Here is a 13,633-nt window from a genome sequence, read left to right on the forward strand (position 1 = left end):
CAATCAGTTACGCTCTTCGTCTATAAAAAAGGATCCCAGATATGTTCTTCTCTAAGCTCTAAACTCTATCTCGAAACTTTGCTAAAATCCCATTCGAGTGCTCCATTTCTGTTGAGGTAGAGTACTGACTTGAGCGTCGGAGGGTCTTGCCAGAGCACCCCCAACTCCAGTCCAGACTTTCCTTGCAGGTCCCGATGGCGGACGCGATCCCCTCGACTCTAGCTTCTCCAGCATCAGTGGAATTATGCATTAACAAAATTGGCACTAGAGGAAGGATCTGTGTCTTCGCAGTACCCTTGTTCTTAAAGGAGTACTCAACGGGACTGTCTTCGATCATCTTCTTCGATACTTTCTCCTTCTTCCCCTGCCAGATCTCCACCTGATGCCTCCCCGAAAGGCTTCTACCAGGTGATCCACGACCTCCACGGCCAGATCTCAGCGAGCCCCGCAAGCTTCGGTCTCATCTCCAGTTTTTTAGGCTCCTCCTCCTCCGGCAACGGCAGTCGGCATGGAGCAGTTCGACTTGCTGGTTCAGCAGGTCAGGAGCCTTACCGAAGTAGTGCAGGCCATGCAGCAACAGCTGCAGGTATCAGTACGGCTAGAAAGAGCATCGCCGAAGTTTCAGAATCTGACGATCGGACGGGCCACTTGGGCCAGTCTTCCTGTCTTCCCTGAAAAGGAGAAGCAGAAGGTGGAGAGCCCTCCGTCCGATCATGATTCCACCCCCGGAGGGTCCCTACCTCCATTCCATCAGAAGACTCTCGAGACTCACAGTCGAGAGGACCTCTTGGATCAAAGATTCTAGAAGATGAACCGGCGGATTGAAGAGCTCCACCATGCTCCCACTGCTTACGATGAGGACATCTGCACTGACCCTCCTTTCTCTCAAATGATTATGCAGGAACCAATCTCGTCAAACTTCAAGCTCCCCCAATTCGAGAGCTACGACAGAACCTCAAATCCAGTTGACCTCCAGACGCCATCCTGTGTCAAGCTTTCCCATCCACCTTGAAGGGAGCAGCAAGAAATTGGTACTCGACACTGAAGCTGGGTACTATCTTCTCCTTTGATCAAATGAGCCACCAGTTCGTTGCTCATTTAGTCAGCAGCTGGCATCCCCAGAGAGGTTCGGAGTCCCTCATCAATATTAAGCAAAAGGAGAGAGAATCCATCTGAACTTATGTCAATCGTTTTAATGCCGCCGCGTTAGAGGTCCGAAACTTGGATCAATCGGTTGTAATGGCCATCCTGAAGAGCAGTCTTCAAAAGAACGATCTTCTGTTCTCCCTAGAAAAGAAGTATCCCAGAGACTTCGCTGATCTGCTGGCTCGGGCCGAAGGATATGCCCGAGCAGAGGAAGCCTTCAAGCTGAAGGACGAGGAGACCGTGAAGGAGCGACAGGTGGGTGACTCCAGCAAGCTCGCAGTTGAAAAAGGGCCGAGTGAAGCTCGGCCATATTCTCGAACTCCCCCTAGACACAAGCATGTCTGCACTCCTCCCCGAGCTTGTAGGCAGAGGAACCCAGACCGTAGGGTTCGACAGAGCTCTCCCCCAAGAAGATTCCACAGCTACACCCCCCTTAATGCTCCAAAAGGTCAAGTACTGATGGAGGTCAGGGAGCAGCTGCCAAGGCCGGAAAGGATGCGCACACACCCCGAGAAGTGCAACTCTAACAAGTTCTGCCTCTATCATTGTGACCACGGCCACGACACGAAGGAGTGTATTCAGCTCTGAGATGAGATCGAGGAGCTCATCAGATGAGATCGACTCGACAGATTCATTCGATGCCAGCCTGAAGGTAGGAAAGATCGGTCGAGGGCCCTGCCACAACCGGAGCCGCTAAGGAGGGAGGAGCAGCCTAAAGATCGACCTCCAATCAGGATCATCCACTCCATCTCTAGAGGACCCTGACGAGGAGCAGACCTTCTGCGACTATGGGGTTCGAAAAATCTATGAATGTATTGCCAATAATTTTGCCTTAAATAAATTTTTTTTTTTCATATTCGCACATCTTCTCTTTTGGCATGAGCTTGTAACGACAGGGAGTAGCTCCTTCAGACAATCGAAACTAAGCGTGTCAGAAACAAGAGGAGGACCTCATCCCGACACAAACGAAGGCCCAATTATTTAGAGACCGGATGGGGGGAGAGGCCCTTGCAATGGTCCTTATGCACCCCCACAGTCATGTTAGGAACAGGAGGAGAACCTCGTCCTAACATAAGCAAAATCGAAGGTCCGATTATTTAAAGATCGGATGGGGGGAGAGACCCTTGCAATGGCCCTTATGCGCCCCCACAGTCATGTTAGGAACAGGAGGAGAACCTCATCCTAACACGAGCAAAGTTGAAGGCCCGATTATTTAAAGACCGGATGGAGGGAGAGGTCCTTGCAACGGCCCTTATGCGCCCCCACAGTCATGTTAGGAATAAGAGGAGAACCTCGTCCTAACATGAGCAAAGTCGAAGGCCCGATTATTTAAAGATTGGATGGAGGGAGAGGTGCTTGCAATGGCCCTTATGCACCCCCACAGTCATATTAGGAACAGGAGAAGAACTCATCCTAACATGAGCAAAGTCGAAGACCTGATTATTTAGAGATCGGATGGGGGGAGAGGCCCTTGCAATGGCCCTTACGTGCCCCCACAGTCCTGTTAGGAACAGGAGAACAATTTTATCCTAACATGAGCTGAAATTGACTATGTCAGGAACAGGAGGAGAATCTCGTCCTGACACAAACGAAGACCTGATCGTTCAAGATCAGATGAGGGGGAAAGTCTCCTCAACGGCTCCTCTACACCCCTACAACCCCATTAAGAGTAGAGGGAAAACCCTCACTCCAACATAAAAAAAAAGGAGGAAGAGAAAAAAGAAAAGCGACGAGCTATGTCAGTGATAAGAAAAAAATAAACTACATCAAAGATACAAGGAACCTCGTCTCAACGAGGAAGGAGACTCTTGTCAAAAATCCTCAGTCTCTAAGAGGGAACCGAACACTGGCAGGAAAAAATTGACTTCCTTGAGGTAATGAGAAGTTCGGGCCCCCAAGCTCGAGCACTGAGAGGAAGCGTCAAACTCGAGTGGTCTCAAAAAGACCTTCGATCATGAACAAAAGGGGCAAATCAACACGACAATGACCAGGAACCTTCAAACAATGTTGACACTGAACAAGATAAAAGACAAAACAAGTTCGGTAAATGAAACTTAATGTAAGAATGGACAAGGTAATGAAAAATTTTCTTTTCATTTCATTAGTGAAGTGTACATTACAAAGCCTTTGAAGGCCAAAAAAAAATGATAAGAAAAGAAAAGAATACATAAATTAAAAGGTAAAGAAGCTCTAAGGAAGCTCGACTTCTTCAGACTTCGAACTCTCGATTTCAGCCATCATCGAGGATTGCTTTAAGTTTGTGACTTCTTCTTCCAGTTCTTTCTTTCTTAACAGCATCTCCTGATACATTTGGTGGAACCGCCGACTCTCACCCTCTGACTCCCGAACTTCCTCAGAACTTCGGACTCTACCTTGACATCCTTGATCGCCTGCTGCTCATAGGCCAGCTGAATCTTCAGCCGCTGCAGTTCAGCCTTCTCCTGCCCAAGGGCCACGGATAGTTCTTCCATGGTCCGCTTCAAGGAGCAGAGCTCATCGGAGCCTTGTGCAGAGACAGCCTGGACTCTCTCAGACAACTACCTCTGAAGGTGGGCAACCTCGTCGGTCGCCGTCTTGAGCTTCCTTCGGTAGTCGTCTACTTGCCCGCACCAGCCGACTCAGTAGGCTTGTAGTTCGTCTTAGTGTCCTGCAACTGCTCCTGAAGGTTGGAGAATTTCTTCGACCAGTCTCGATCGTGGTCGGCCTGAGTTGTGAGCCAAGACGAGCTCCCTTCCAACTGGCCAATCTTCTCCCGTGCAGCCGCCAACTCGACCTCAAGGGAGCTGATCTTGGAAGCCTAAGTCCAAGATCGATCGTTGATACATTTTTGGAGTTCCTCAAGCTCCTTCACGAAGTCAGCCTTCCTTCGGGTGTAGTCCATGAAGCCCTTTTTATGGAGGTCCCGAAAGCAAGTAGCCTCCGCATTGACTTCCGAATGGCTCTTCCTCAGCCGGTGAAGTTCGTCATCCAGCTTCTTTGATTTCTTTATCAGGAGACGAACTTCTCTTCTGAGGTCTCGGACCATCGACTTCAGAGGAATCCCCTATGGTAGGGGAAGAGCTTGGCGGAGCACTGTCATTGGAAGACAAGAGCGCCACAACACAAATCAGTGCCAGAAAACAAAAGAGAAGAAAAAGAATACAGAGTAAAAAAGAGGAGCCCTCTGTAAAGAAGAATCTGATTTCATTGATTAAATAGTTCTTAAGTACAAGAGAACGAGAAAAAGTTGCAACAAAGAAAAAAAAAAGAAAAAAAGAGAGAATACAAAATTAGAGATTTCGGACCTCTGGGACAGAAGTGGGGGAGCTCGACGCCCCCGGAAGGTCGGTCGTGGTAGCCATGTTAGTCGAGAAAGTCTCGGCTGGAGGAAGACCGACAGCAGCTTCAGAAGGCCCAGCTTCATCATCAGATGCCTCATCCAGGAAGCCGAGGTCTAGCTCGAAAAACTTTCTGACCACCTTCTCTTGGCAGAGCTCAAAGCCCTTGATGAAGGCGGTCTGGTCGAACTCGACCTTCAAATCCCTCATCTCGGAGGAGGTTTTGAACTCCTCCACTTCCCGGACCATTGCCTCCAAGACCAGGGTCGGGATCTGCGCCTTAAACTCAGAGACCTCGGCCTCTGCTTTCTTTCTTTCCTCCTCCAAGGTGGCCCTTAAGTCTGTCGAGGTCTGCCCCTCCTTTTGCAGCGCCTCTTGGAGACTCACGACTTCGGCGATCTTCTCCTCGAGGTGGGCGGCCTCGACCAAGTGACCTTCCTCCACCTGGGTGGCCTCCTTCCTAGCATTGTTCATCACCTCGATATTGGCGATGAGCTGGTATCCAATCTACAAGAGCGGCCAGGGAGTCAATATAAAAGCTGAGGAATAAGCTAAGCAAAGAGGTGAGAAGAAGAAAAGAGTAAATTGACTTACCTCGAGAAAGGACCCCAGAGAGTCCCAGACCCGCTGCTCAGGATCGACGTGAACGGTCCTGTGGACGACCTTAGACAGGATGCACCCATCGACTAATCTTTTTATTAGATCCCTATTGTTGAAGAAATTTTTCTTCGGATCTTCTTCGGAGCCATTGACCTCCTCGATGGCAGCCCTGCTGCTGTGGCTCTTGCGGGCCAATATCTTCTTTCTTGTTCTCCATTCGACCCCCGGAGCCTCCTCGGGCCGGACCTCTAGAGAAGGAACCTCAGTCGGGGGGCTCCTTAAAGAGGCCCGGGGGACTGCGAGCTCGACGTCGGAGGGAGAGTCGACGGCAATGGTCGCCTGGGCAGGCACGGCCAAGCTGGTCTCTTCTACCCTTGCCCTCTTCGCCGCCCCCGAGGATACTGCGCCTTTCTTTTTGTGGGTCTTGAGACCCTGGGCTAGCATTCGGGCCGCGTCAGCATCCATATCTGCAGTGAATGAGGATCGACATAGCTTAACAAAAGAACAAGAAGAAATAGGAAGCAAATATATATATATATATATATATATATATATATATATATATATATATATATATATATATATATATATATATATATATATATATATACCGATAGGGTTGAGAGGGCTTAGGCCGATGTTAAACAAGAGTTGTTCCTTTAGGAGGTTGGAGAGAAGAGGGGCTAGATAAGCCTCGAGTTTATTGGAGGCTTCAAGGTCGTCTTGTCCCAGGCTAGAAGCCCGACGGATGGAATCCCTCAAGGAGCCCTAGGGGGACAATCCCAGCTCCAAGGACGGGCATCGGACGTAGAAGAACCTCTCCTTCCAGTTGTGGATAGAAGAGGGGGCACCTTTTAGCAACCCCTTTCTACCAAATTAAGGGGAGAAGTACCACCAGTCTTTTGTCGAGGGATGACGCTTGAAGGTATAGAAATTCCTAAACAAAGAAAGAGTCGGCCGAACTTCAGCTAAACTACAGAGGGAAAGAAATCCTATCAGAAACCTAAAGAAGTTCGGTGCTATAGAAATTAAAAAAATATTTAAGAAGCGGAAGAGAGCAATAACAAAAGGTGGAAGTGAAAGTCGAAGCCCGACGCGAAAAGCTTCTTGGTATAAATAGAAGCAGCCGGGGGAGAGCACTAGCCCGACCAGTCGGCCCGGGAAGCTCCAGCTCGTACTTCGGAGGAACCCCATACTGAATTCTAATCAGTGAGAGTTCCTTCAGAGTCAGAGAGCTGGGGATGGTGTCTGGTACAAAGATCGGATGAGGTTCATCTACAGAACTAAGATTTTGGGGGACTGAAATAGACGAACTCCTAGAACTGCTAGAGAAGAAAATGCTGGAGGATATTTTGAATCGAGTGAAAACCCTAAAAATCCCGAAAAAATTGAGAAAAATAAGAAACGAGATGTTTACGGAAAACCAAACAGGTGAATGTAAAAGAAGAAAAATGGAAGAAGAACAGCAAGAGAAAAAAAAAATAGGAGAGTTCTGAAACTAACCTAGGCTGGTCCGAAGGATGTAGAGATGCAGAGATGGGGATGACTCGACGAACGCCTAAGGCCGAAAAGGATGCTGGGGAAGAACGGAACTCCCAGGAAGAAGGAGGAACCGAAGAAACTTTTAGGCAAAGTGAGACCCCTGAAGGAGGGAGGCGGGTTTAAATAGGTGATGAGGTTCGGTGGAATAATGATCGCAGATCTTTTCTGGCCGATCTACAACTGCCATGTGTCTCACTCATCATGACAGGTGGCTGAAAGTGGCCGACAATTGATAGAACTATTATTGCATCGTACCTAGAGCAATGCTCCAGTAGAAATCCTAAAAAAATCTTTTCGGATCGTCTCGATTCGAAAAGGCTACAGCACCAGCGTGCCAAATGCCAAAATATCTAGAAACAATCGAGTATGAAAATCGAGAGAAGCAACTTCGGCTGTGAAAATTTTTTTGTACTTCCTTCATTCGAAACCTGAACTTGAAAGTAGGGGGACTGGTGTTGGATATAAAATATCCCCAGCTGAAGTTCGTAAAAGGCCGACCCTCCCTGGGCTCTTCTGGCTTCCGACCTTGTGTGGCGTCTTTCTGAACTCCCTCGATCGTCCGAGCTTCCATAATACCATTCAGACTTCTTCGATAATGAGCTCCTCCATTCATATACCGGACTGCTCCAAATGCTCTCCGAGCTTCACTATCAGCCAATTTTCTATAGTGGATGGATCCCAGACAAACTTCTACAACGGACGGGCTCCACCAGCAGGATCTCTACTCCGAACTTCTTTCGGACTTCGTCAATATCCGAGCTTCTCCAACAGCAGGACTTCTATAGTAACCAGACTCCATCCAAGTTTCTACGATGGTCGATCACCTTTCGGATTTCATCCGAGCTCCTACAAGAGCTGGATCCCAGCCGAACTTCTATAACGGATGGATTCCAAACAAATTTCTACAACGGATAGGCTCCACCAGTCGGATTTCTATTCCGAACTTCCTCCGAACTTCGTCAATGATCGAGCTTCTCCAGTAGCAGGACTTCTATAATAAGAAGTCTCCATCCTAGCTTTCACGACAGCCAGTCTTCATCCAAGCTTCTATAATAAGAAGTCTCCATCCGAGCTTCCACGATAACCGATCTTCGTCCGAACTTTTACAATAAGCGGCCTCCTTCTAGACTCTTAGAAAAGCTAGACTCCATCCAAACTTCTACGATAGAATTGAATATTGAATCTTGGACTCCTCCAACATCCGACCTTCCACAGTGTCCTCAAGACTCCTCCAGCGGACAAACCTCCACAACACCATTCGAACTTCACTGTCGGATGACCCCCTGCCAGATTTCTCATGAAACTGGACCTCTCCGACGGACAATCTTCAGATGAGCTTCCACATCAGAAAAATTTCAGATGGACTTCTCTAGCAATCGACTCCTACCGGACTTCACCAACAAAAAGTCTCTGTCCGAGCTTCTATAGCAGATGACTTTCGCCTGCAGCATCAGCACCAAAGGCACCCGACAATAGTGAACTCGTCAGCAACCTCAAAAACATTCGAACTTCTCTTAGATTATAAAGACAGAGAGCCATTCCGCTCCATCAGACGACCCAGTCGAGCTTCAGCCATCAGGCCCGAACTCTCTGACAAGTCACGACAATGGCCACTACCCTACTCCACTCTCTATAACGGATTCCACGTGGCTCCACCACTCTCTGGCAAGTCACGATAACGGACACCACTTCACTCTCCATAACAAACCCATGTGGCCCTGAATGATCTCCTGACGCCACTACTCTCCATAACAAACTCTGCGTGGCCCCGAACGGCCCACTATCAGGCAGTTACAGATGTTGCTGTCAATCAGTTATGCTCTCCGTCTATAAAAAGAGACCCCAGATATATTCTTCTCTAAGCTCGAAACTCTATCTCGAAACTCTGCTAAAATCTCATTCGAGTGCTCCATTTCTGTTGAGGCAAAGTACTGACTTGAGCATCGGAGGGTCTTGCCGGAGCACCCCCAACTCCAGTTTAGACTTTCCTTGTAGGTCCCGACGGCAGACGCGATCTCCTCGACTCCAGCTTCTTCGACATCGGCAAAATTCTGCACTAACAAATATAATAAATCATGACTTTATATTAAAAGTTAATGTTGTCACAATGGTTAGATCGATAGTAGGTAAATATCTAATAGGTCATAGTTTGATCCTTTGTAGAAGTTTATATTAAAAAATATATATATCTTGGATTCATAAGATCTGGCACCACCTTAATTTGTTATAATTTTTTTTTTATTTTGATGGGTTATTTAGAAAAAATTTTAAATCTTTCACCATAGAACAAAATTGTTACAAATGCTTGCCTTTAATGACCATTTTTATTTCATCATGAATTATATCATCTTGTTGTGGCTAACAAAAATTTATCATAAAAAGGATTTTAGTAATGATATTAAATCTTCATTAAAACTTATTTTTTGATCATTAATTCATTATCAAGTCATCTTTTTTTAGATATTTAACAATTATTTTTTAATCTTTTGCTACAAATATAATGGTCACTAATACTTATCTTTAATGACCATTTATATTTTATTATTAAATGTACTAGTTTTCTTATAATAATTTTATATTTAATTTGGTCACTAAAAATTTTAGCCACAGTACCTTTAGTGACCATCTAGTGACAAAATATGTATAGTTATTGAAAATTTTTATTGATGAAAGTTGAAAAGTTTGTGACCAAATTTTTCATCGTTAGAAACCTAAATTCTAGTAGTGATATCATGTACATATCTGTGTGTGCATGTGTTTTTAGTTAGTTTGTTTGTTTATTTATGTATGTATATGTGTACACACATATGTAATTGAATAGCATGATAAGAAATGATAGATGCTAAATCAGAATAAATATATTCACTATAAGAAAAGAGTATTTTTATAGTGAAATTATTTACGATAAAAATATTTTCATCATCACTAATGATATTTATGATTATAAAAATATTTATCATAAATAATTTATTATTTATGATGAAAATAATTTTTCATCATAAATAGTTGTGTATTAGTGATGAAAAAATTTTTCATCATAAATATATATTATTTATGATGAATATTTTTATCATAAATAATGTCTCATTTATTTTAATTTTAAATTTTTAAATATTAATAATAAAAATATTTTTATCATAAATAATTTAAGTATTAACTTTGAAAAAAAAATTCATCATCGATAAGTTTATTTCCAATGCAAATATTATCATCATCAATATTTGAAAACAAATAAAAAATTTAAAAATTATAGATTATTTATAATAAAAATATTTCATCATAAATAATTGAATATTTGAGATGAAAAAAATTCATCATAAATATTTTATTATTTATGATGAAAATATTTTCATCACCAATAATTAAAAAAATTAAAAATTTAAAAAAAATCAAAAATTACTTATTATTTATGATAAAAAAATTTATTATAAATAATTAAATATTTATGATAAAAAAATTTGCATCATAAATATTTAATTATTTATGATGAAAATATTTTTATCATTAATATTTAAAAAATTAAAAATTTAAAAAAAATCAAAAGTTGCTTATTATTTGTGATGAAAATTTTTCATCATAAATAATTTAGTATTTATGATGAAAAGTAGATTTATGTCATAACTACTTAATTATTTATGATGAAAATATTTTCATCATCAATATGTAAAAAATTAAAAATTTAAAAAAATTATAAAATTTAAATTTTTAATTTTGTGTAAGACAACTGAATATCTTTTTTTGTAGTAGCTGTATACATCTTTTGTCCATTTATATGGTAAAAAAGCAAATGTTAGTTATGATTTAGACTAAACTTTTTGTATGAAAAATCATATGAAAATAGGTAATATTCATGGATTAGAATGAATAGATCTTTTTGAATAAAATAAGCTATATATTTATTTACAACGTAAAATTTATCTATTTATTGCTATCACTGTTACTAGTGATATCAATAAATCTTTCTAATTGATCGTCTGCCTTAAGCTACATTAAAGGAACCTCCTTTTATGCAAAAATCATATAGTTAAACAGCACATTCTAGCATGACTTTCATGATCTGAAAAGATACTGTACTTTTCACATCGATCAACGCTCAAATATATTTCTGTAGGAGTTTCAATCCTGAGAAAATAAATAATACGAGCACTCATCTTCCTAGCAATGCAAAGCATAAATATGAGCTTGTGCTTTATAACACAACTTACACTACCTATAGGTCTGTTTTGATTATGGTTAATTGCTAGATCTTTGATGCTCATATAATTTCTCTTGAATTTCTCAAGCTCGATTCTCATATGCATGCAATATATGAGCTTCTAGACCTCTAACTTTCTGTCCCTATCCTATCTTTTAAATCTCAATCTTGATGAATTTCTCTCATGATTTTAAAATCACTATGATATTCTCGTACTCTAACTTTCGAAATGAAAACTTCAAGAAGAAGATGAGCTCCTTGGAGATCTAAGACCTCAAAGCTATCAATCTCTCATAGTGCCCACTCCATTGTGAAAGCTGAAGAGTAGTTCTTATAACAATTATTAGTGACATAAATTAAAATTTTTATCATAATTATATTTTTGATGTAATTATTTTGAAGAAAAAAAACTTTTTTTGAAGAAAAAATTACAAATTAACTATTTATATAAAATTTTTTTGATTAATAAAAAAATAATTTTTTTGATAAAATCATTTTGAAAAATTTTTTAGACCAAAAATTTTTTAGATTAAAGAAAATTAATTTTATTTTTCATCACAAATATTTTCTAATGTCATTTTTTTTGTTAAATTTTTTGGATGGAAAATTTTTTTAATGAAAGAAATCTAAAATTAATTTCTTTATAAAATTATTATTGGAAAGATTTTTTTACACTAAAAAAATTTGAAAGAAATTTTTTTTTTAATTATTAGCAATGTAAACCAAATATTCATTGCAAATAGTCTTTAAATTTTTTTTAAAAAACTTTTAGAAAAATTTATTTATGATGTAAATTTATTTTTTATCGATAATCATATTTTAAAAATATTATTTTAATCAATTTTTATAAAGAAAAAATTTGTTAATGAAAAAAAAATTATTAGCAATGAAAAGGGATTTTTGTCGGCAAATTATTTTAAAAATATTTTTTTTTATTTTTTGAAGGGAAAATTGTTAGAGGAAAAAATATTTTTTTGGGTGATATTTATTAACAATGTAAACTAAATTTTTATCGCTAATAGCCTTATTAATGATAAAAATTTTTGTTTCCATCACCAATAATTTATTTCATAAATTTTTTGGATGAAATTTTTTTAGAGAAAAAAATTTTTTAATGAGAAATTTTTTGACGAGACTTATTGACGATGAAAATTATTTTTCATCACTAATAATTGTATTAGCGATAAAAATTTTTATCGCTAATAGTTATATATTTATTAGATGTCAACTCGACGTCCCTTCGCATGAAACCTCTTCCTCGCCCCTCCCTCTCCCCTCTCCCCTCTCCCCTTTTCGAGCTCTCCCCTCTCCCCTCTCCAATCGAGCTTTCCCTCTCCCCTCTCCCTCTCCGAGCTCTCCCCCCCTCTCTTCCCATCCCGACCGCATCTTCACCGTCGCCACCACCGTTGCCGTGGGTTTCTCTGCCGCCGTCGTTGCCGTCTGTCAGAGGTAAGGGTTCTTCCCACCTTTTTTTTTTTGGTTGATCGGGCCATCGAAGAGTGGAGGGAGTTGTAGGGGTGGGGTGGGTGGTCGGGGGCAACACAAGGGCCGAGGGTTCAGGGGGTAGAGGGGGTTGCAGGGGGGGTGGGCGGCCAGGGGCGACACGAGGGTGGGGAGGGGGTCGGGGGCGGAGGGGGTTGCAAGGGTGGGGTTGGGAGGTCAGGGGCGACACGGGGGCCGAGGGGTCAAGGGGCAGAGGGGGTTGCAAGGGTGGGGGTGGGCGATCGGGGGCGACATGGGGGGTGCAGGGTCCGGGGGCGAAGGGGGTTGCACAATAGAGAGGGAGGAAGGTCGGTCGGGGCAGTCGAGGAGAGAGAAAGGAAAGAGAGAAATGAGGAGGAAAAAAAATAAAAAAAATAAAAAAAAATAAAATATTAATTAAATATTTTATTATTTGATTAATAAAAATAAAATTTGGATCACGATCTGAATTGGATTGAGGTCGAAATTCGGATCGAGATCTTGATCTGGGTTGGGATCCAGATCGGGATCTGATCAGGATCCAAGTTTGGATCTGGACGCAGGGGGTTGGAGAGGGTGGTGGTGCCGTGAGGGGTGGGTCGCGGGGGCCAAGTTCGGACGGTGTGAGGTGGGTGACGGCACCAGCACCGCGGGAGCAGAGGTCACAGGGGTCGAATTCGAAGCCCATTTAGGAAAAAAAATATTTAGAAAAAAAAATATTTTTAAGTAAAAACTATTTTAGAAAAAAATAAAAAATTATTTATTATATATATAAGTTAAAATGCGGATTGGATCGGGGTCGAGGGAGAGGGAGTTTAATCGATCCAAATCCAATCGGGTCGGCTCTAGGTCACCCAAATGTCTGCCCGAGCCCAACCCAATGGCCAAACGGCCCCTATTTTTTTGGTTAGAGCACGATCTGAATAGTTTGGGGCTGAGTATGAACCCCACTCGATGAGCCTCCTAGTGGTCTGACCCACTTCCAGCCCTATCTGCAGGACTGCCTCTACGGTGCTGCTTTTGATAAATTTGGAATATGAGGGAGAGGGAGCGGAGGATATTCGATGCAGAATTGGATTTTATGTTATTATTTTACGTTAATATTATTTTTCATGCTCAACTACTTATGTTTATTTTATATTTATTGCATAAATTTTTTAGTGTTACTGTTGAAATTTATAAATTTTTTATTATTCCACTAGCACAATGCACATTGCTTTTGCTTATTAAATTTAATTATTTTGTGTGCTATTTTGTATGCTTTTACTTATTATAATTAAATATAAAAAATATTTTTATTTTAGAGAAAACTCTTTTAAAATTTTTGATGAAAAATTTTAATGCAAAGTTACTCTTTTTTGATAAATTAGAA

The sequence above is a fragment of the Elaeis guineensis genome, chromosome 2 (genome assembly GCF_000442705.2).
Source record: "Elaeis guineensis isolate ETL-2024a chromosome 2, EG11, whole genome shotgun sequence".
In the NCBI taxonomy this organism is placed as follows: Eukaryota; Viridiplantae; Streptophyta; class Magnoliopsida; order Arecales; family Arecaceae; genus Elaeis; species Elaeis guineensis.